The sequence below is a fragment of the Coptis chinensis genome, chromosome 7 (assembly GCF_015680905.1).
Source record: "Coptis chinensis isolate HL-2020 chromosome 7, ASM1568090v1, whole genome shotgun sequence".
In the NCBI taxonomy this organism is placed as follows: domain Eukaryota; kingdom Viridiplantae; phylum Streptophyta; class Magnoliopsida; order Ranunculales; family Ranunculaceae; genus Coptis; species Coptis chinensis.
In genome coordinates, this window is record NC_141462.1 from 44,328,456 (window position 1) to 44,354,092 (window position 25,637).

The 25,637-nt window shown below is 38.3% G+C and overlaps 4 pseudogenes; all 4 read right to left on the minus strand.

The window, feature by feature from the left end:
* Positions 1–11,396: 11,396 nt before the first annotated feature.
* Positions 11,397–12,233, minus strand: LOC147487648 (large ribosomal subunit protein uL18z pseudogene; annotated as a pseudogene).
* A 1,134-nt stretch (positions 12,234–13,367) lies between these two features.
* On the minus strand, positions 13,368–13,888 carry LOC147487649 (large ribosomal subunit protein uL18z pseudogene; annotated as a pseudogene).
* Positions 13,889–15,009: 1,121 nt separating this feature from the next.
* On the minus strand, positions 15,010–15,553 carry LOC147487650 (large ribosomal subunit protein uL18z pseudogene; annotated as a pseudogene).
* A 1,096-nt stretch (positions 15,554–16,649) lies between these two features.
* LOC147487651 (large ribosomal subunit protein uL18z pseudogene) lies at positions 16,650–17,156 on the minus strand (annotated as a pseudogene).
* Positions 17,157–25,637: the final 8,481 nt, after the last annotated feature.

Consider the following 25,637-nt stretch of genomic DNA (forward strand, 5'->3'; position numbering starts at 1 on the left):
CGGCAAGCTGCCAATGCACTCATTAATTGCCGTGATGGTTCAATGTCCATGTCTTTTGGCCATCTTTGCTGTTGAAGTCAATGTTTTTAAAACAAGGACCACGGTTACCCGATTAGATCTATGGATGGAGAGGTTAGCATGATCGAGAGCTTTGCTTTCGAGATTATTTCAACAACACGTTCCCGATAGTCATATGCGAAAATTCTTTCCTTTGGAAAGTCGGACTCCAACATTTTCATTCCTAGACTAGTCGATACACATATTATTGATGAGGAAGGGATAGATGACTTTCTCAAAGATGTAGAGGACTACCATAGTAATGTGGATATGACCAATCTAGATGAGGAATTTGATGAGTTTTTTCGGTGGGTGAAATTTCACCCTATCAAGAACTAACTTTACCACAACATCCACCTCGATTCCCCTCCTTCCACCCTTTCAAAGGAATCTCGAGTTTGCACTTTTCGATCCTTTTTGTTTTCTCACGTGCTTCATAATTTTTTAAATCCTCTAGCAAGCGGATACTTGAGGAAGGACAAACTATTTGACACCTTCATTTTCAGAATTGAGGCAGTCCCTACACACACACAATGAATGAGTTGATTGCTAAAACCACATCCTCATTATTGCACAGGCTGTCTTTCTAAAACTTATCCATATCCACCATATCCTCCACAACCATTCACTTTTCCACACTTATTTACTAAAACACCCGCATTCAAAAAATGAAAAAGAAGGTGCATGATAGGTTACACAATAGGGTAATCCGACTTCGTTTGGATTCCACTAGAGGTTAATGTCGTAGGAAATCTTGGTGCTTCATTGTGTTTGGATATGTTTTCTGTGATATTTATTTATGGAATGATCCCAACTATTTAGGTTGTTGATATATGATCAACTGCATGTTCATACATATGTTTTAGATAAAGTCTTGAGTATCGACTATAAGCGACTCAAATTTCTGTGTTGGTGCATTTCCTTTCATTCCAATATATTGGTGAGTGCACCATTAAGGTAACCGGCCCTCCCCACATGGAGTGTGTGGCTATAAGTACCGGATCCTAAGTCCACGGTTCACATAGTTCCGTTTTCCACTCTTGCATGTTTTTCTCGGATTTTTTTTGAGTCATGTTTCTCTATGGTGTGAATTATGTCTTTATTGCTTATTGTTTTTCCTTCTAAAAATAAAATAAAAAATAAAAAATAAAATAATAAACAGAGTAATCTAGGAAGTCTCGGGAATCGACTTTAAAAGACCAACTGCTAAAAACAAATTTTCTAAGCCGTTGTAAAAATTTGTTTGGGGTGGAAGTGTTAAATGTTTCGATACTAAAATGTTTTATGTCCCATTAGAGTTGCTTAGGCGTTTTATTGTATTACGATTCGGATTGACATAATCTATTAATTTAGATTTCATTCGTTAAGCATAACTTACGTCATGCACGCATTTCGAGGCGTTTTCCACTATCACATTATGTCATCTGAAGTCGGAATAGAGTGTTTTATGGATCATTGGATAGGAAATTCTCTCTTGATCATTTCCATATCTCATTTAAAAATCGGACCCGATAACGGCGGGAATTTTGATTTGAAATTAGCAAAAAAATGAAAAAAATCAAAATTTCGATTTTGGGCTTGGCCCAACCAGCGCCCACCAGCGCCCATGGAAGGCCTTCGCGCTCTTACCTTCTCACGAACAGTTCATCGCGTTCTTCATCTTCCACCGCCATTAGCGCCAAGCTTAAAGCTTAAACCTAAAACAAAAATCAAATAAAAAAAAACTAAAACAAACCAGCAAAAATCAAATCCGAGCCCCAATCGACTTCAAACACCAATCAAAACCACCTCCACCAATTTAACCCAACAAAAACCACCAAAAATTCAAAAATTTTGATGCTGCGCGCATACCACACCGCCACCACCACTTGTTCCTTGATCGGTCAAGTTAAACCACCACTACCACACCCTCTACAAACCCCAAACCGTATTCAAATTTCAAATGGCTCAACAACGCGAATCATACCGAACAAGTTTTCCTTTGCCGACCATTTTAGCGCCGTTTTACGGTGACGAAATGGCTAGTAAACTGGAATAGTCTACGGTACTTTCGACCGAAGACTTCTACCATGAAGACTTGGTCCGGCGGTTTACAACACGGGGAGTTGGAAGGGAGTAGGATTTTGTGTTTGGTGAAGAAGAAGGAGGGAGTTGACTACGGGAATTTGTTGGCTGAGATTCTAGGCATTCGCCTAGAATCAATCTGAATGCCACTTTACGGGATCCTCGGTTTGACGGGTAGAGCCGTTGATGGGCGTTCTTGTCGTGTCATCAATGGGAGTTACAATCAAACTCCCATTGTGTTCGCCCGAGCATCCCTCGTTTGACAACCATTACATTTCGGTGGATTGGTGAATGTCTAGGCAAGGACAAAGGTCGATTGACATCGGTCGACCTGCCTCCCGTCTATGGGTACTCGGGGAGGCAGAAGTATGATTTCTGCATCCACGGAGTTTTTTGAACATTATTAGGGGTTGGAAGGTCTTTGGCACCTCTCCCCTGTGCTTATTACTAAGATCATCTTTGAAGATGAAAGCAACTCCTGCATCGAGAGGATTTACATTACCACTGCACCGTAACCCAGCGTATCTATAGGGAGTGTGTCCAACAAGTTTGGAGGAGGGCTGAGGATAGAGAGGAAGAAGAAGAGGATGGTGGGGGGGGGGAATGGCGGGATGATTGAGGAGGAGGATGAGGAGGATGGGACTTGCTTTGATACGGATGCCTTCGAGGTGTTGGTGCGATCTTTGGCGCATGGCTATGCTTCATAGGGGCATCGTTCACTCAACACTCTCTGTGCAGACCTCCGGACTTCGGCAGGCGACCATTCATCACAACCGAGATCCGCGCGGAGGAGGATGAGAGATGGGCGGCGGGGCTGAGATGGAAGCCAGCGCCGGTTTAGAGTGGATATGCTAGCGCTTCCCACCTCATCTGAGACTCGCCTCGAGGACACAATTCACGAGACATGGCGTCGTCGGCCGAAGGGCGGCTAGCTGCTTTGGACATACGGAGCCAGGGAGCCACCACTAGAGGCTGTGCCCTCGGCCGGCTTTGGCGAGGTGTTTAGAAGGATGAGGAGTGATAGTGGTAGTTATTTTTGTTTTATAAGTTGTTGTTTTATTTATTTTTGTTGTTTTATTGTAATGTAATTTTTATTCTCGTAATTTGAATTTTTTGTAAGTGAAAGGACCTCGAATGAAAATTATAATATAAAGGGTTATTTTTCATTAATTATGTGTGCTTGTTTCATATTGATCCCACCTTGACTTGTTTGGGGGTGGTTTTATCATTCATTTGTATTTTTATAAAACCCTAGTGTTAGAATTTCTTTGCGGAGTAAGGTGAAAATATGGAGTTTAGGCCTATCTATGATTGAGAATCATTGTAGGATGAAATCTAGATTAAATAGGTACATTTAATCATAAAATCCAAATAAGAATCTTTGGGTTTGAATTAGAATCCGGGATGTGAGTTGTTTCGTTTTCGAGTTTGGAAATTTTAGGATTTCGAGGCTGCCGTAATTAGTTTTGGCAACTTTCCGATCCATTCTAGCAACTTTAAACCTATATAAACTTGATACAATCTACCCTCACGCTTCACACTACACCTAAACCCCATCACTCACCCTTCACACCCGCGCGATTCCCGCGTTCGTCTCCATTTTCACAAAACTGCAACTTCGGGGCGCCAGCCCTAGTTAGTTGGCCTTTCTACAACTCTGTCGAGAAAAATTTGCTTTCGAGGCGCCCAGCGCTAAGTCAAAGCGACCAGCTAAGTTCTGGAATTCTAAAAATACAAAGCTGGCGCCAGCGCTGCCTATTTGGCGCCAGCTACGCTGACTTCTGGACGAGAAAAATTCCGGTTTTTACGCGTTGTGCCCGGTCGTTTTGCAACTATTCTAGAGCGTAGTTTTGAGATGACATCTCCCATAATAATGCGGAACAGTCTTTTTGAAGATTTGTTCCAAAAGCACTACTTACGGTGCTTGGTTTGTGAGTGATCACATCGTTGGGCTGGGAACCTCTTATGGTAAAACCGGCTGAACTTTATTCTCGGCACTTGCATCTTATTTTTATAATAACTGCATTTTCTTTGAGACCGGATGGAGAACAAGTGTGTTCTCCATCACCATTGACGATGAACCAATGGAAATTACGGGTTCTTGCTAGCATTTGTTCTTGGACTTGCTATGCCATTTGAGATACAAGACCCATGGTGCTATTAGGGTCGATAATATGCATGTCTATACTTATAAGTCTTTTGCACGAGGCTTATGGGGCAGGCATTTTCGTATTGAGGACCAAGGGGACTATAACGTTGCCCTTGGTAGCTTTGTCCATGAACATAGGAACTGTTATGTTTTGGATTATGCTAAACATTTTAGGGAATGGCGTTTTTCTTACGTGAATGGCGCCACTTGCGGCGTTTTCCTTGCTTTAGCCAATGGGGCCCGGTTCTATGACCTTCCGGGACTTTGATGTCTAGTTTATACGAGCCCATACCATGAGGCATAAGTACCTTCTTATGCCTGTTCTAATTCCGCGTATTATGCTATGTTTCTTTCCTTTTTTGTACCGTTTCCGCGGATTGGATTAAAGGTAGACCACGGTCGCGACCCACCAATAGTATTATTCGATCTTTCCGTGCAATGACTTGGCATGGGTGGCGGATACAACCTCACCGAGGTTGCACCACACCCCATCGGACCAAGTGGCACTTAATAGGTTAGCAACCATAGATGATAAATGGCGTGAAGCACGGCAAATTATCATAGCATGGCGGGGCCGAAGGAACCTCACTTCTTTATAGAAGTAGAGGATGGCGAAGATGACGAATAACAGCGGGGAGTGGAGGTAAGTTTTAGTTACATTAGTATGCGCTTATGTCCCAAGCAATTTAATTATGTTAACCCCATAATGGGTAGAACTCTTATAGAGTTGTGCGGTTTTATTTCCTATATTAAATGCGTTCTAACTTTGTTTTGCGGATGTTCTCGAATTTCCATGGCGTTTCAATGGTATTTTTCCTACCCTCTTTATTTAAATGCTTTGAGGACAAAGCATGCTTTTTGTTGGGGGGCATAGAAACACGTGTAATTAAGACATCTGATACGATATAGATAGACATAATATGCATTTGTTTTCTAGTTAAAATTTCAAAAATTTAAAAATATAAATAAATAAGTCATGCTATACACTTAGGAATATTGGTATTGTTTCTTTCTCCATGCTTTTAACAATCTAGAAGTCTCACATAGCATGTTGCATCGGAATAATTGTTAGAAACTTAGGTTAATCGTAGGTAATAATCTTTGCATCTATCTATAAATATATTACATGAGTATCTATGATTGTTAGCGGTATGTTTATGAAATCTAGGCTAGAGTACTTATTCTACAAATCTGTGAGAATATAGCCTAAAGCCTTATATGAAGCGAAACATTTGAGAAATGACACAAGGGAGAAGTAAAATCGGATAGAGAAATCACCGTCCACTTGCTTGATCACTAAACCATATCCTAAGTGAGAATTTAGGCGCTCTTTGGATCGATATAGCCAGAAATTCAAACCTATGAATTATTTTCCGCTAGTAAGCCACTCACGAGCCTTTCATTAGCCCTTCCATAAACCACAATTCCTTTACTGTTACAAAACAAAAACAAAAAAAAAAAAAAAAAAAGAATAAATCAACCTACCCAATTTAGAATAAGTCGAGAATAGAATGAGTGAAGAAAGAAGAAGAGAAAAACACGTGTAAACAAAAAATTGTTAGTTGCTTGAGGAAAATAAAAAAAGAAGTTTCCATCCAAAGAAAAAAAAAATAGAAATAAAATAAAAACTCAAAAAAAAAAAAGAATAAAAAGGGAGTCAAAAGCCAAAGAAAAAGAAAAAAAAAAAAATATGGCTAAGGATGGAAACAAAGTATAGAAGCAAAAGAAAATAACAAGGTTTTCTCTAAGTTACATAATATCTGAAGACTCTATTATCTCGGACTTGTCCTTTTGAATATCCATTTCCTTCTTCTTAAACCACCTCCTAATCCCGTAACACCTAATAAAGACCTCTAGCTCGATTAGGAATAGGTTAGTGTGATAGTAAGTGGCGGATGTGTTTGATCGACCCGGCTTCCTTGTTGTCATTTGAGATTGTAAGGTAAAGTGTGCCCACTTGTACACACCTTTGGAGTAGTGAAACTTGAGTGGAAAAATCGAGTGTTGTTTCTTGACTATTATTGTGAGAACTACTTGGGGGACGCTATTAGGAGTTCTCGAGAAACAAAACCGCTAAACATTTGATAGTACTACTCATTGTATATATGTTTATTGTAGATGATTGATTATTATGTATATATTAACTTAGGGTTTTATTTGGTTATTCTTATGTAATTGCTAGAGATGTATAGATAGTTGAGCATGAATAAAGGAAACAATAGTTTTATTTTCTTAGTCGTTGTAGTATAGATGAAGTTTGTGAGTACCTTCTTTGGAAAACTCTCCGCGAGGCTATAACTTCGTCCACTAGGGAATTCCTAGTGGTTTAAGGCCTTGTTGCATATGGTCAATGCAATCGCACTCAGTAGAAAAGCGAGATTAGGTAGAACTCCATTTTTGGTCACTTATTCTAATTTCTCATCTTTGCTTGAGGACAAGCAAAATCTTTGTTTTGGGGTGGTTTGATAAGAGCCCAAAACTGTAGTTTTAACCCCTTAATAATCATCTTGTTAGACCAATTATGTGAATAATAAGTAAGAGTTAATCTTGATTAAGCTGTTTTTATGCATTCGGGGCTTCAAAGTCCATTATGTGCGAGAAATGTGCCATTTTAGCGAGATAAAGGAGCAAAAGTCGTGAGAACTTCGAATGCCATATCTTTGGACTCAGACCTCGGAATGAGGCCTACCTTATGTCAAAACGACCGGCTCGGAAAGAGCTTTGCAATGGTCAAGCCTTGACCCAATCAGAGGAGCAGAAGTGGACGAAAAGTCTGTGGAAGCCAACTGCAGCTGAAGAGGCCTTTTTGAATTTGAAAGAATTGGGTTTTGGGCACGATTCTACGGCCCAAAACATGGCTCCAAGCCCATGCACGATTTTTGGATCTGGATGTATAAAAACAAAAGCTTGACTCAGTGTTAATGGCAGTCGGTGTGATGGTTAGAAAATAGTAGATAGCTTAGAATAGAAAGTAGCTATTAAAATAGCTTCTAGATCTAGTTTTATTTAATTGTTTTGATTAAGTATAGTTTCAAATCTAATTCATTTCATTAGATTAAACCTTGAATCTTGTTCTTCATTTGATTAGATCAATAAAGTAGTATTCTTTACCCATTTCGATTTTGTCAATTCAATTCTAGATCTAATTTCAATTCTGTCCTTATTTCAATTTAGTCATTAAATTAGATTTCATTATTATTAAATTAAGTAAATTTCAATACTTTATATTATGTTTAGTCTTAATCTAAATGGAAATGATTGCGGAATGATTCAAGGCTAAACCTCCATTAGAGGGGGTTGTGAAGCCTTGATGAAAGCTTGATTCGATTATCGTAGAAATTAAAGTCGTATTTTTCTATTCCACTCTAGAGACAATTAGTTCACCATGAGAATGGGTTTAATTGTTCACATGCTAGTTATGAATTGGTAGAAATGCCATGTATAATTAGGGATTAGGAATAACCAATTGTTCTGCGAAGCGATTCAATTCAGATTCTGACGATTCGTCGTTAGTGGATTAAGTTGAGTTAAGGTGGAATCAATCCCCTCAACTCCTTATCATAGAATCAACGTAGCATTCCTTAGTATTACGATAACCGACTAGTTGCATCTTGTGGGTAGTTGCATCGTAGTATAATTCCGCCATTAAAACTCTCATAGACTTAAAAGCGACTAGTTAGATTAGAAAACATCCATGCTAGAGCACTAGGAGTGGAACGAATTCGTTACTCCATTCTATTTCGATAGACTTGAGAGTAGGAAACTTTGATAATCAACCATGTAAAAAGTTAAGTTTAGTTTACTTACGTTGTGAATTCATCGTTCATTTCGTAGGTAGACTATTCATTTTTATCATATTCATTACATTTATTAATTTTACTCTTATCATTTTACCTTGTGAACAAATACGATCTTTACAGTGCTGCATTTCAGTTTTCAAACCGTAAGTTCTTGAAAAACAGACGAGTAAGGTTACTTAGGAAATTCCAAAAATTCTAAAATTTTTAAGGAGTATCTATCCTAAGTCAGGAGTTTGCAGTAAAAATTTGATGACTTTTTTATTTGTTTTGACTTCTTAACTAGTGGAGTCTTTCCAGTGTGTTTCTGCAGTGTTGCAACACTTAATTTATAGAACAATAGCCGATAAGGAGGATTTGTAGAACTCCAATTTCTCTAAAGTTTTTACAGAAACACTCATGATCTGTCGGAAGTCTCCAGTAAAATTTTGGCGATTTTTGGCTCTATTTTGATTGGTTAACCATTCAGTTGTTTGTATTGTGTCCAAACACTGTTTCACAAACTTTGAAGGGCAGTAGAAGGACTTTCATAGCTCCGATTAATCTGAAATTTTACAGACTACTTGAGCGCGACCCGCACCCTACCCAGGCTAAAAGTGAGCGCACCCCGCGCCCTCTTGTGCACCAGCCCGATTTTCACAGGTTAGTTCAAATTTGCATTGCTTCACGTTATTCAGTGTTTCTAACTTGTTAATTACACTGAACTCGCATATACAAGACGCTATTCATAAGCGTAGCAAGGAGGCATTCAGATACTCCTTCTTCCACTCCTCGTTTCTTCTGTCAGAGGAGTTTTAATTCTAGTATAATCAGGCTTGTTTTTTTTGTAAACACAATATCACACGCCTATCTAGAATTTCACACACTACACCTGCATCAATGGCTAAATCACTACTAAAATTATGGTTTTTTGGCACGGTCAGTTGTGGTGGCAAAAAGCCCAAAATTCGTGGCAACATGTGTTTTGCCACGAAAAAACTTTTAGCCTCGCTCGAGGCAAAAAAGGGTGTGGAAAGAAGTTTGTTCCCCGACTTTTTTGCACCACCGCAAGAGAGTGAACATTTAGCCGTGACCATGTTGTGGCAAAACATTGTTTTTTATTTGAATTAATTTAATTGTCAAAATAAATTAATTTCTTTTTGTCACAGGCACGACCGCTGCAAAAAGTATTTATTGCCACAAGTCGTGGCAATAAATGTTTCTCCTACCATTATTTTTTGTTCTTTTTTGCAGCAAATGGCCGTGGCAAGACATTCTTTTAGTTTTTTTTTTGCAACAAATGGCCGCGGCAAAACATTATTTTTAGTTTTTTTTTGCAGCAAATGGCCGTGGCAAGGCATTCTTTTGGTTTTTTTTTTTGCAACAAATGGCCGCGGCAAGACATTATTTTTGGTTTTTTTTTTGCAGCAAATGGTCGCGGCAAAACATTACTTTTGGGTTTTTTTTTATAGCAAATGGTCATGGCAAAAAGTGTTGTATATATAATAATAATAATAATAATAATAATAATAATAATAATAATAATAATAATTTGTGTACTAAAACCACATAGAGCTATGAATGAGAATCTAAATTGAAATTTCATTTCACATGGAAGCTACATAAACCAATTCCAATCACTACCAAAAATAAGAGAAGTAACAATCCATCTTTCGAGTATTTCGGCATCACACAAACAAAAGTATCAAACTATCTACATAAAAAATTCTTGTGATGAAAGTCCAAAATCCAACAAGATGCGATAATGCGCATAATAGTACCATATTCCGCCTATTAGCCAAAATCGCATAAAAACTATGAAGTTTCGAATCAATCATGCATGTACAATAAGCCATCGTTGTGCATTTATTTTCTACGTAAACAAACAACAAGAAAAGTTTAGAAATAACAAGAAAGACATAAACCAAAGACAATAATTAAAGGTTTATCACTCCAACAGTGCTTAGTCATCTACCAAACTTAGCATATGCTTCATTAGTGTCGACTCTATAAACCAAAATGTTCACTATAAGTTTTGTAGCTATTTCATACCTAAGACCCGAAAGACCAAGGATGATAGCCACTCCCTGCCCTTTTTTTCTCACCTGCCCAAAGGAAAAAGGAACAAGTCAAGACCGATCACTACTTGTAACATATCTAGAATTCTAGATTCTAGACAAAACAGAGTAGATGTAGATGCAATTCCATTATTAGAAACTGAATAATACAGATAGATAATATTATAATGTAGCAAACACATGGATTATGACGTAGTTGACAATACCCAATAATCGGCCTTAAACCCCATCAGTTATTCTACTTTAAGTAGTTGAAAACAAGATACTACACAAATAATCATCGCAAATGAAACAAGATACTCTTTTTGCATGCGACTTCCGTAAATGAAAAACAAAAAGGTAATTTATACAAAAAAATATCAAACTTTTTCTTTAGCCAAAACACTTTCAAATCGAAACAAAACTTAGGAGGCTACCCAATCTCATTATCAGTCTCTGTATCAGTTATAAAGGTGATCATTTCAGTAAAAGAATATATATTATTTTGCTTCTTTGTATTATTGTAAACTATAATAAAAGTACTACTCCATCCCCCCTTTCTTAAAACCAAGATCAACCAGACATTGCAAACAATGCCTACTTATTAATCAGTCTACCCAATAACTTCTCAAATTACCAGAAGTTTTTTCAATAAGATAGGTTAATTGATGAACAAAACAATAACCGCACTTCAAAGTAAATCCCTCAAAGTCTACCTTTTCAAGTTGTAAATATCCAAAACTATAAAATAGTAGATAACTGAAAACATAGCAAATCTAGAGAGCATAAGAGAAAAGGTCCCACGGGAAACTCTTGACAAGAAACAAAAACGACAAAAATGCATAATGGATCAGGTGAACTATCTCTAATCATCAATCTCATCATTATATGCTCCTGCAGCAAAGTTCAGCGCATTCAATCCCTTTTTGCTGGACAGCTCTATCTTGATTCCACTTCAAGTATGGATCCCGTTGACTGCTTTTTCTCTAATATCTATTTTGACAAATCGATGCTCGTGTATGCGGCAGAATTGGGCATTGAGACATCAGATCACCGAGATTTGTTTCATGCCCGTATTTGTGCTAATAAGTCAAATTGCTTTCTACCCACAAAAAGCGGGGTTTGATAAACATAGGTGCTTCGGGAAATAGCGGTCAATTCAGCAAAGAAAGTAGATGTCCCGGGTTGAATAAACTTCTTGCTTCTTCGATCCTACGATCTCACAAGAAGGCAATGCAGCAGCCCGTATTCGCTTACTTCCTTCCTGTGAAGAAGAGCGGGCTTGACAATCAGTCAGCGGCTTCGATCCGAAGGTCTCCTTTCATCATATGTCAGCTTCTTCAAGTTGAACCTCTTGTGTGCCTCCGGAGCCTCTTTCTCCGATTTCTATGCTGTTGGATCAGCACGAATACCAGCATGTACCTTTCTGTACAGTTCTTCTATCCCATCAGCTTCAATGCCTTTCTTGATGTACTCAGAGAAATGGGTCTGGTACTTCTCTGGCTCATCCTCTATTAGTGTCATCATATAAGCAGCAACATGGCCACCATAGACATACTTTCGGTGAACCCCTGCATCAAACTGCTTATTCTCTTTCTTAAATCCAGCAAATCTCTTGTCACTGTGAGGAATGTCAAGCCCACCATCCAATGCACCCTTAAGTGCACCAGTTGTTGTTCTAATAAGGCCTACATCAAGCAATGCACGGAAAGGCCTCCTGGAATCAGTGAGCTCAATAGAAAAATCTTCCCCAGTTGCCTCAACATTTCCCTCCTACTCCTCATCCATCTCGAGTGTTTTCAGGACATAACGAGCCAAGAGAAGGCGGTCGCGATGAAGCTGCAGAGTAATTGGAGAGACCAACATCAAGCCCATATCGGGCGGTTCATGGGCATAAGCTGATGTAAGTATCATATCACCAAGCAATACTAGTAGATACAATCGAGTAATTATATCTTTGTTGGTAAACCGCACAACAAATCGATATTTGGGTGTCCCGTGACTTGTTCTTGTCCTGGTTGATAAGACGGATCGAGCCCCGTAATCCGTCTTTCCAACTCTTTTCTCTGAACTTGACTTGATAACGCTTTTAAAGTAAGCCCTCGACTTTGTGGGTTTGATGAACACCATGGTTGGGTTTTCGGATATGCTCTTTCTTTTCTTCTGCCAGAAGAGAATGAGAGTGAGAGAAAACCAATACAAGTTGAGTGTAGGAACACCCAAAGCGTCCCCAATTTCTTATAGCCGATCAAAATAAAAACAGAACCATGGCAATGACCGATATGTGGCACAGGAATATCTAGAAGTCAAAGACTCTACGACGAGAGTTTTACAAGACCCAGTTTTTGTTCCCGATATGCCGGTTGTATCCCTGCCTGTTCTCGATGTTATTGAAATTAGGTCATCATTTTCTTCATGAAGAAAGCCCGCCAAGTAGCTTAAACGAGGCTGCGATAGCGATTCAAGCACAACCCTGTTCTAGCACCTCTTCCCAATTGAGTAGGAGTATCGAAACTTAAATCAGAAAAATGGGTTTATTGAGGCTCGGAAACATCTCACTAGCCATCCAAGATTAAACTCAAGTTTCGAAGTGAAATATCCTACGAAATGGTTTCTTACATGGATCACGATTAGAATCTAACGCAATGCGGGATCGATCATCCTACTACTAAAAGCGTGACAACCTCGTTTTCACATTTCTGAACAAAGACACCGAGAGTAGACAATATCTCAAAAGTCAAAACATAGACATCACTCAAAAAGGCACCAAGAGTCAAAACAAGAAGCACGCAGAGTTGAATACAATCAAGCTTAGGAAATTAAAGGTCTATTATTGAACAACACTTCCATAGTTCCCTTCTTGTCTCATAATAATCTATCAAAATGAATGTAAAAAGGGTCAATCGGCATTTAAAATGATTTGGGTATCTTTTCTTTTTAATCCTAATATATATTCAACAACTCCGATAGTTCAAGTTTTCAACAAAGTCAAAACCGAAAAGACCAACTATGTTTTACCAAATAATGAATTTATCTTTTTGCTCGTGAGAAAAACAAATTTCGTTTCTTAACAAGTAGGTAGATTGCTAGTTAATTACCTTGTTGACAGAAGTAATGCCTTAGACACTTCATAGTTTTTCAAGTACAGCTTCTCTATGTTTTATGAAATAAAATTTATGTCACGCACTCTCCTCGTGAATGGCACTTCAAAATTTATGTTTAATTGATGAAAAATGTTCCCCTGTACCACTTTCTTAAAATTTCTCACTGTTGTCTCATCCCACCATCCAATGCACCCTTAAGTGCACCAGTTGTTGTTCTAATAAGGCCTACATCAAGCAATGCACAAAAAGGCCTCCTCGAATCAGTGAGCTCAATAGAAAAATCTTCCCCAGTTGCCTCAACATTTCCCTCCTACTCCTCATCCATCTCGAGTGTTTTCAGGACATAACGAGCCAAGAGAAGGCCAGTGCAGTAAGCTGCAGAGTAATTGGAGAGACCAACATCAAGCCCATATCGGGGCAGTTCATGGGCATAAGCTGATGTAAGTATCATATCACCAGCAATACTAGTAGATACAATCTGAGTAATTATATCTTTGTTGGTAAACCGCACAACAAATCGATATTTGGGTGTCCCGTACTTGTTCTTGTCCTGGTTGATAAGACGGATACGAGCCCTGTAATCCGTCTTTCCAGCTCTTTTTCTCCTGAACTTGACTTGATAACGCTTAAAGTAAGCCCTCGACTTTGTGGGTTTGATGAACACCATGGTTGGGTTTTCGGATATGCTCTTTCTTTCTCACGCGAGAAGAGAATGAGAGTGAGAGAAAACCAATACAAGTTGAGTGTAGGAACACCAGCGTCCCCAATTTCTTATAGTTGATCGAGAAAAAAAAAATAGAACCATGGCAATGACCGATATGTGTGGCACGGGAATATCTAGAATTCAAAGACTCTACGACGAGAGTTTTACAAGACCAGTTTTGTTCCCCGATATGCCCGGCCAGATCCTGCTTTGTTCTCGATGTTATTGAAATTGGGTCATCATTTTCTTCATGAAGAAAGCCAGCAAGTAGCTTAAACGAGACTGCGATAGCAGTTCAAGCACAACCCTGCTCTAGCACCTCTTCCCAATTGAGTAGGAGTACTGAAACTTCAATCCAGAAAAATGGGTTTATTGAGGCTCAGCAGCATCTCACTAGCCATCCAAGATTAAACTCAAGTTTCGGAAGTGAAATATCCTACAGAAATGGTTTCTTACATGGATCACGGTTAGAATCTAACGCAATGCAGGATCGATCATCCTACTACTAAAACGTGACAACCTCATTTTCACATTTCTAAACAAAGACACCAGAGTAGACAATATCTCAAAAGTCAAAACATAGGCAGCACTCAAAAGGCACCAAGAGTTAAAACATGAAGCACGCAGTTGAATACAATCAAGCTTAGGAAATTAAAGGTCTATTATTCAGAACAACACTTCCATAGTTCCCTTCTTGTCTCATAATAATCTATCAAAATGAACAGAAAAAAGGTCAATCAACATTTAAAATGATTTGGGTATCTTTTCTTTTAATCCTAATATATATTCAACAACTCCGATAGTTCAAGTTTTCAACAAAGTCAAGACCAGAAAGACCAACTATGTTTTACCAAATAACGAATTTATCTTTCTTGCTCGACTGAAAAACAAATTTCTGTTTCTTAACAAGTAGGTAGATTGCCAGTTAATTACCTTGTTGACAGAAGTAATGCCTTAGACACTTCATAGTTTTTCAAGTACATCTTCTCTATGTTTTATGAAATAAAATTTATGTCAGGCACTTTCCTCGTGAATGGCACTTCAAAATTTATGTTTAATTGATGAAAAATGATCCCCTGTACCACTTTCTTAAAATTTCTCACTGTTGTCTCATCCCACCATCCAATGCACCCTTAAGTGCACCAGTTGTTGTTCTAATAAGGCCTACATCAAGCAATGCACAAAAAGGCCTCCTCGAATCAGTGAACTCAATAGAAAAATCTTCCCCAGTTGCCTCAACATTTCCCTCCTACTCCTCATCCATCTCGAGTGTTTTCAGGACATAACGAGCCAAGAGAAGGCCAGTGCAGTAAGCTGCAGAGTAATTGGAGAGACCAACATCAAGCCCATATCGGGGCAGTTCATGGGCATAAGCTGATGTAAGTATCATATCACCAGCAATACTAGTAGATACAATCTGAGTAATTATATCTTTGTTGGTAAACCGCACAACAAATCGATATTTGGGTGTCCCGTACTTGTTCTTGTCCTGGTTGATAAGACGGATCTGAGCCCCCGTAATCCGCTCTTTCCCTCTTTTTTTCTCCGAACTTGACTTGATAACGCTTAAAGTAAGCCCTCGACTTTGTGGGTTTGATGAACACCATGGTTGGGTTTTCGGATATGCTCTTTCTTCTGCTGCCGAGAAGAGAATGAGAGTGAGAGAAAACCAATACAAGTTGAGTGTAGGAACACCCAGCGTCCCCAATTTCTTATAGTTGATCAGAAAAAAATAGAACCATGGCAACAGACTGATATGTGTGGCACAGGAATATCTAGAATTCAAAGACTCTACGACGAGAGTTTTACAAGACCAGTTTTTGTTCCCGATATGCCCAGTTCGTATCCTGCTATTCCTGATGTTATTGAAATTGGGTCATCATTTTCTTCATGAAGAAAGCCAGCAAGTAGCTTAAACGAGACTGCGATAGCAATTCAAGCACAACCCTGCTCTAGCACCTCTTCCCAATTGAGTAGGAGTACTGAAACTTCAATCCAGAAAAATGGGTTTATTGAGGCTCAGCAGCATCTCACTAGCCATCCAAGATTAAACTCAAGTTTCGGAAGTGAAATATCCTACAGAAATGGTTTCTTACATGGATCACGGTTAGAATCTAACGCAATGCAGGATCGATCATCCTACTACTAAAACGTGACAACCTCATTTTCACATTTCTAAACAAAGACACCAGAGTAGACAATATCTCAAAAGTCAAAACATAGGCAGCATTCAAAAGGCACCAAGAGTTAAAACATGAAGCACGCAGTTGAATACAATCAAGCTTAGGAAATTAAAGGTCTATTATTCAGAACAACACTTCCATAGTTCCCTTCTTGTCTCATAATAATCTATCAAAATGAACAGAAAAAAGGTCAATCAGCATTTAAAATGATTTGGGTATCTTTTCTTTTAATCCTAATATATATTCAACAACTCCGATAGTTCAAGTTTTCAACAAAGTCAAAACCAGAAAGACCAACTATGTTTTACCAAATAACGAATTTATCTTTCTTGCTCGACTGAAAAACAAATTTCTGTTTCTTAACAAGTAGGTAGATTGCCAGTTAATTACCTTGTTGACTGAAGTAATGCCTTAGACACTTCATAGTTTTTCAAGTACATCTTCTCTATGTTTTATGAAATAAAATTTATGTCAGGCACTTTCCTCGTGAATGGCACTTCAAAATTTATGTTTAATTGATGAAAAATGTTCCCTTGTACCACTTTCTTAAAATTTCTCACTGTTGTCTCATCCCACCATCCAATGCACCCTTAAGTGCACCAGTTGTTGTTCTAATAAGGACTACATCAAGCAATGCATGGAAAAGCCTCCTGGAATCAGTGAGCTCAATAGAAAAATCTTCCCCAATTGCCTTAACATTTCCCTCCTACTGCTCATCCATCTCGAGTGTTTTTAGGACACAACGAGCTAAGAGAAGGCCAGTGCAGTAAGCTGCAGAGTAATTGGTGAGATTAACATCAAGCCCATATCGGGGCAGTTCATGGGCATAAGCTGATGTAAGTATCATATCACCATCAATACTAGTAGGTACAATCCTAGTAATTATATCTTTATTGGTAAACCACACAACAAAACGATATTTGGGTGTCCCGTACTTGTTCTTGTCCTGGTTGATAAGATGGATACGAGCCTTGTAATCTGTCTTTCCAGCTCTCCTTCTCCTGAACTTGACTTGATAACGCTGAAAGTAATCCCTCGACTTTGTGGGTTTGATGAACACCATGGTTGGGTTTTCGGATATGCTCTTTCTGAAGAACCAAAGACTCCCCTATCTGATATTTATAAAGCCCTAAACTAGGGCCCTAAGTCGTGCATCATTCTTGCAGACCTAGTGGGGGATTTTCGAATTCCCCCTAATATATTTAACTTATTACCGGTTTTTCATGGTTTAGACCATGAGAAGCCTTACCAGCATATGCGTAGGATAGAACAAGTTCTCACTACATTCCATCATCCTAGCATAAGTCCGGATCAAGTTAAACTTAGGGTGTTTCCATTCACCCTAGCTGACAATGCAACATTTTGGTTAACCGCCTAAATGCCAAACTCTGTGGACTCATGGGATAATCTTGTTCATTTGTTCATGGAACAGCTTTATCCACCACTGAAGATAGATAAAATGCTTCAAAAGATTAATTTCTTCCACCATAATCCAAATGAATCCTTTTCAGAGGCCTGGAATTGTTTCACTGATCTTCTCATTAAATGCCCACATCATAATCTTGCGAAGGATACGCTTGTTCGTGCTTTCTTCAAGGGGCTTTTACATCGTCATAAGGATGTTCTAGATATCATGACTGGGGGTAGTTTTCTTAGTAAAGGGGCCTTGGAGGCTTATACATTCTCAGAAGATCAATCTAAGAGGAACAACAATTGGGGAGGTAACGACTCTTCTAGCTCCACTCCTTCTTCTTTTGAAGTTAAACCTGATTCTGAGCTTAAAACTCTTATCGATGCCCTCACTAAAAAGTTAGATGCCATCTCTATTCAACAACAGCCCACTCCAGTCATGAACATTAAATCTACTCATTGTAATATTTGTTTTAGTCTTGAGCATTTCAACTTCTATTATCCTCTTGTATATGCACAACCACCACCACAACCATGCAATTTCAACCAGTTAACTTAACATCAAGGACAAGGAAACTTAGGTAATCAGAATAGAGTTTTAGTACCCATGACCAAGAACTATCAACATCAAGACATGAATGCTCAACAAGCCTTAATTCCAGTTCAACCATCTACAAATGAAATAGTAGTGACCTTGTATGAGAAACAAAATCAAATTATGAAACAAAACTCCAACTTGATGAAAGATCAGCATAATCAAAACTCTAATATGATGAAACAAACAATGCAAATGATGCAGTTTTTGTGCCAAAAGGTTATTGACATGTCTCCTAACCAAAACAATAATCAAACAGGCGTGTTTCCAGGTTAAGCAGTGCCTAATCTTAAGTCAACAAACACCACATTCGAAATAAAAAGTATTCAGTGTAATGGTAATATAACCCCAGGGGACCTACAGGCAGTCATAACCCTTTGTTCAGGGAGAGTAGTTGATAACAAAGTAACTATGCCTAAAGACCACCCGCAAATAGAAACTGAAAATAAAACCATATCGAATACTGTCATAGAAATTGATGATCCTACACCTGTAGAGGTTCCAATATGGACACCTAGATGGAAAATGGCTAAAGGTAAAGCAAAGACTAATAATACTTTGGAACCTTCTACTAAATATAGAGATAAACTACCGTATCCCGAGAGACTAATTGTGTTTAAAAAGGACGAAAATTTTGATGAGATTAGGGAAGTATTTAAAAATCTGACTATAAACCTACCTTTTCTAGATGCTATAAAAAGTCTACCTGGCCACGCTAAGTTTCTAAAAGAGTTGTGCACTAAGAAGAGGAAAACCAACATACCCCATGAAGCATTCTTAACTGAACAATATCCCTCTTTATCTGAACATAAAGGAATTGTTAAGTACAAGGACCCTCGTCTTACTGTACAATGGACCTTAGGTGATACCTTCATAACAACTGCTTTGTTAGACCTGGGGGTGAGTGTTAACTTACTCCCTTTTTATTTATATAAACAACTAGGTCTAACAAAACTTCAACCAACCAAAATGACTTTGCAGTTAGCCGATCGTTCTATTAAGTATCCCAAAGGCGTAGTTGAAAACATTCTCGTTAAAGTCCAAGATTTTTACTACCCTATTGACTTTGTTATTCTCGACACAGAAGCTGCTCATGATTCTATTCCCATCATCTTAGGGCGTCCTTTCTTGGCAACCGCCAATGCCCAAATCAATTGTCGGGATGGCTCAATGACTCTTTTTTTTAGAAATCTTTCTGTGGAAGTTAACATGTTTAGAAAAAAGCAGAGACAACTAGGTTTTCCTGTAGAAGGTGAAGTTAAGTCTATTGAGAGTTTTGTATATCACATTAGTGCTTTCGACGATCTCATCCCCACACTAGTAGATACCCCTCTTATGGAAGAAGACAAAGATCACAATTTTGACTCCTTGAATGTAACTGAACTAGCGAAAGAATTTTCCACCCTTCCTTCCGACACTACAAGAGATAGAGTAAACCTCACAATAGACGAGATAGATGAATTCCTCAAATATGGAGATGAATACCATAATTATATGGATGCGAACAACCTAGATAAGTAATTTGACGAGTTTCTAAGAGCCTGTGATGATCCACCCTCTCAAGAACTACCTAAAGAGCCACCTGATACCTTCATTTTCAGATGTGTTCTAATACCAACCCATGCCACCAATAAGTTTTATGCTAAAACCACGCACTCATTTTTTCCGTTCCTTCAATCTAAAACTTATCCATACCCCACATATCTTCCACAACCATCCATTTTCTCATGATCATTCACTTAGACACCTTTTCACTCAAAGAAAAAGAAGAAACTTTATGCTCGATTAGGTTCTAGATCCATCAGAATTCACTCCCATTATGGCGTATTTTGGTACTTCATTTCAAATCTATTTACCACCCTTTGCCTGTCATGTTTACTCCAATAGAGTTTGTGTTAGTCAGTACGTAACAGTTTAATTATGTTTCATGTTAACATATCATCGTTAAAATATTTCTGTTACAGGTACTGCCAATTTTTACCATGTTTCTATGGTAAATTCTTTCCTTATCTCTTTACACTTTGAGGACAAAGCGTTCGATTGTTTGGGGATGGGATAGAAACATTTGCAAAAATTATACACTTTTAGGATGTAAATTAAGCACATTTATTTATAAAATGTTATAAATCATAAAAATTAGTTAGTTACATAATTTAATTGTGCTATTGAATTGTTTCATGAACCCCCTTCTCCCAAATTGTTTGGGGGTGGTATAGAAACACAGTGTAAATATTTAAGCACATATTAGGTTGTATATTACGTATAAATTGTCTTGAGAATGGGTGAACGTCCTCACATGCTAGTTATGAATTGGTAGAGATGCCATGTATAAGTAGGGATTAGAACGACCAATTCTTACCGTAAGAACGCAAGAATTGGATTACAACAATCTATGGTAGTCTATTAAGTTGGATTCAAGGTGGATTCAATTCCCCCCTAATTCTTATTCTAGATTCAAACTTTAGTATTTTGTAGCATTTCGTAGTTGAATCATTATAATTCCATTATAGTTAGTATCTTGTTCTTAGAATTCCCTTCGTAAAACTCTTGTTAGACTTTGGATAATTTCGCAATTATAGAAAACTTGAATGCTAAATAACTAGGAGTGGAACGAATCTTCTATTCCAACTCTACTTCAATAGTATTGAGAGTAGAAATGTTTGATAATCATGAGTATAGTAAAGTTTTAGTTTTACTTGCGTTTAGAGTTTCATCGCTTTATTCATTAGTAAAATTATATCAATTTTATCGTCTTATCAAATGGCCCGTTGCCATCTTAGTTCTCTTTAGTATTGTTTTCTTTAGAATTGTTAGTTTTCCTTAGTCCCATAACCGACCCACCCTTGTTTGATTTTCACTGTGGTTGTCCGTTTCAGCACTGAAAATTTTCCTCAAAGAATTACAAGGAGCGACTGCATACAGGTGAGCCAAATTGAGCACCACCGCCAAGCTGGAACTCCACTTTTTGCCGAAGACCCGAACCTTGCCAAGGTAAAACACAAGCGCCCCCTGCGCTGAAGTGCCTGGACCTTGAATTTTTCCCTGAGCGTGACCCGCACCCTACTAAGGCTAAATTGGGGCACGACCTGCAGCCCAAACGCCTGCAACTCTAGCTTGAACCTAAGCGCTACCTGCGCCCTACCTAGGCTTATTCTGAGCGCGACCTGCGCCCTCTGCTGAAACTGCCCGATTTCCACAAGTTTGTTTCAAATTTCTATTTCTTCATAGTTTTCAGTGTTTTAACTTGTTATACACATTGAACACACGTAAACAAGACGCTATTCATAAGCGAAGCAAGGAGGCATTTAGGTACTCTTTTCTTCCACACCTCGCATCTCCTATTAGCATATCAGGATTGTTTGGAGTGTTCTTGTGCTTCATTAAGATTGGCTTAGTCTTGCATGAGATTAAGGTCAGGCCGAAGAAAAACAGCTAACGTAATCAACCGACAACATCAACAAACACGCCTTTCTAGTGTACCACTCACTACACCTCTAGCTAATATACAACAAACACCACCTGAAGTAATGGCTGAAGAAAGAGAGTCTCCTCTCTCTGACTTTTACAAAGCCTTGAACGATAGCCCTAAATCTTGCATCGTTCTATCAGACCCAGTGGGGGATTTCAGAATCCCCCCCAAATATATTTAATTTGTCACCCAATTTTCTTGGGTTAGACCATGAAAAGCCTTATCAGCACATGCGTAGGATTGACCAAGTCCTTACTACATTCCACCATCCTACGGTTGGTGCTGAACAAATTAAACTAAGGGTATTTTCCTTCACTTTAGCAGATAAGGCGGCGTCTTGGTTAACTGCCCAAGCGCCAAATTCTGTGGACTCGTAGGCTAAACTTGTTCAACTATTTATGGAACATTTTTACCCACCACTGAAGACCGATGAAATGCTTTTCAAGATTCATTTCTTTCGACAGAATCCTTATGAATCATTTTCAGAGGCTTGGAATCGTTTCACCGATCTAATTATAGAGTGTCCACACCATAACCTCGCGAAAGACACTCTAGTTCGTGCCTTTTTCAAGGGACTGTTACACCACCACAAAGAGGTGCTTGACATAATGAATGGGGGTAGTTTCCTAAGTAAGGGAGCCTCAGAGGCTTATAAATTTTTAGAAGATCAAACTAAGCGTAATAATAACTGGTGGAGTAGTGATGATATCTCCCATAACGCTAGTTCTTCTATAACGGTAAAGGCCGCCGGTATGTTTGAGATGAAACCTGATCCGGAACTTAAAAATTTAATCGAATCTCTAACTAAAAATGTAGAGGCTAGTTCTGTTCAACAAATGCCTATCCCGTCATGAATGTTAACTCCAATCCATGTAATTTCTGTTTGAGTCTAGAGCATCCCGACTCCTATTGTCCTTTTGCCTATGAACAACAACAATCACAACAAGATAATGTTTGTTCCATTAATAGCGAACCTAGCGCAGCTTGGCGACAAAATCCCAACTTCGGTTGGCGAAATAATCAACAACCTCCAAGGTTGTTTAACCCAAATGTTAGGCCAACAAACAATTACAACCAAGGTCCACCAAGGCAAGGACAAGGTCAGGGTAATTAAAATTATAATAACCAAGCTCAACCACGACAAGGACAAGGTCAGGGTAATTATAATAATTATAACAATAATAATTATAAAACTAATAGAGGTATCATTCCAATAAATAATAACTACCAAAATCCACCCATTAATAATCAACATGACATAGTTCCTGTCACACAACCAGTAGCAAATAATACTCCACAACCGGATCGTTTTGATACCTTTATGCAATCTCAACAACAGATTTTACAAGCCATCCAACTTTCCTTACAGCAGTTAGCTCAAACAAAAGTACAAACCAAAGGTATGTTTTCAAGACAAGTAATACCTAATCCTAAAACACCAAACAAAGCCTGTGAGGTAAACGGTAATACTAGTAACAAAAATGCAAACGTAGGTGAGATAAATTCCATCACCACTCTCTGTTGAGGCAGAGTGGTGGATAACAAAGTAACTATGTCAATAGTTACCCCACCAGTAGTCCATACACTAGATATTACACTAGATACCGAAACAGAAACTGAAGATCCTACCCCTGTAGAGGTACCAGTTAAACCACAGCCTAAGAAACAGGAAAGCAAGGTGAACCATCTCGTTGATCCATATGTTAAATATAGAGAGAAACCATCGTTTCCTCAGAAATTAGCTATGTTAAGCAAGGATACAAATTTTGACGAGATTAGAGAAGTTTTTAAAAATCTAACGATAAACTTACCTTTTCTTGAAGCGATTAAAAAGTTACCTCACCATGCTAAGTTTCTTAAAGAGTTGTGCACTACTAGGCCTAAGACAAATATTCCTAAAGACGCCTTTTTAACTGAACAGTTTCTAACTTTAACTGAACACAATGGAATCGTTAAGTACAAGGACCCTGGTCGTCCTACTGTACAATGCACCTTAGGGGATACTCACACGACCATTGCTTTATTAGACCTCAGGGCGAGTGTTAACTTACTCCATTATTATTTATATAAACAAATAGGTTTACAGGAAATGCAACCTACAATAATGACGTTGCAACTAGCTGATAGGTCTATCAAGTATCCTAAGGGTGTAGTGGAAAATGTGCTGGTTAAGGTTCATGATTTCTACTATTCTGTAGATTTTGTTATCCTCGATATTGAAGTCGCTAACGATTCTGTTCCGATCATTTTAGGGCACCCTTTCTTGGCAACTGCTAACGCGCTTATAAACTGCCGCGATGGTTCGATGTCCTTGTCTTTTGGCCATCTTTCCATTGCGGTTAACATTTTTAAAACGATCAAACAGTTGCCTTATATGAATATCGATGGAGAGGTTAGCATGATCGAGAGCTTAGCTCATGATTATTTCAAAACCACATTTCCGAATGACCAGATGCACAAATTCCTTTCCTTTGGAAGTTCCAACTTCGACAAATACTCCTTGGACGAAGAGGAAATTGAAGAAGATTTCTTTCAACTATTTTGCAACTCTTCCCTGCCACCTCGCGAGTCCCACCCTGCCAACATCCATTTATCCCTTGACGCTATGACAGTAGATGAATTTTTCACCCTCTATCCCAGTGATTCTTTTGACCCACCTATTGAGGAATGTTTGGCATATCTCAAGGCTTCTAATGATCTAGACCTGAGAGCTCTAGCTGACACTCATTCATCTTCCCTCACCAATATTCCCCACCTTCCACCCTTTCAAAGGAACCTGGAGTTTGCGCTTGACCCTTTTGTTTCTTCTGTACTTCATTATTTTCTAAATCCTTTTAATATAGAAATAATTCCCAAGGGAAAGGCACTTGACACCTCTATTTTCAGAATTGAGACAGTTCCCACCTACACCAAGAATGAGTTTTGTGCCAAACCTACATTCTCATTTCTTCCATTTCTTACATCTAAAATTCATCCATATCCACCATATCTTCCACAAACATCCATTTTCTCTAATCATTCACTAGAAAACCCTCTCGTTCAAAGGCGAAAAAGAAGGTGCATGCGCGGTTACATTCTAGATCCATCAGATTGCACTTTCATTTCAATGAGTTGCATCGTAGAGAATCTTGGTGCTTGATTCTGTTTGGGGGTGCATTCCATGTTATTTATTTATGGAAAGACCCCAACTCTTTAGGTTGTTGATATATGGAAAACTGAAGGGTATATATATATATATATATATATATATATATATATATATATATACCGTATATATTTATTATATATATACCGATATATATATATATATATATATACCCGCTATTTGTTAAAGTCTCAGTATCATTTGTCATTTTGTTGTTTGGTGTACTTCCTTACAATTCTGTATATTAGTAAGTGCACCACTCAGGTAACCGGGCCCTCCCTAAAGAGTGTGTGGCTGTAAGTACCAGATCCTTAGTCCACGGTTAACATAATTCATGTTTTTCACTCTTGCATGTTTTCTCGATTTTTTAGCCATGTTCCTTTATGGTGTGAATTATGCATTTATTGCTTTCTTGTTTTTTTTTTGTATATTAAATCTTATTCATAAAAAATAAAAATTGTTAAAATCATAAAAATAGTAAGTTAGAAAGTCTCGGGAATCTGACTTTAAAAGACCCACTGTTAAAAACAAATTTTCAAACTTTATTGTCTAAAATTTGCTTGGGGGTGGGATGTTCGTATATGTACTGGATTGTTCAACTTTCCATTTGTGTTGCTTAGGCCATTTAATCGTATTTCGATTCGGGTTGACATTATCTATGAATTTAGATTTCATTCGTTCGCATAACTTACATCATACACACACTTCGAGGCATTTTCCATCTTCTTATATGTCATCCGTGGTCGGAATTGAGTGTTTTATGAATCATTGGATTGGAAATTCTCTCTTGATCATTTCCATAACTCATTCACAAAAATCGGACTGGTAACGAAGCGGCAATTTTAGGTTGAAGTTGAGCGAAAAATCAACGAATTTCGAAATCGATTTGGGCTTGGGCCCAAGGTACGCACATGTGACGCATGTG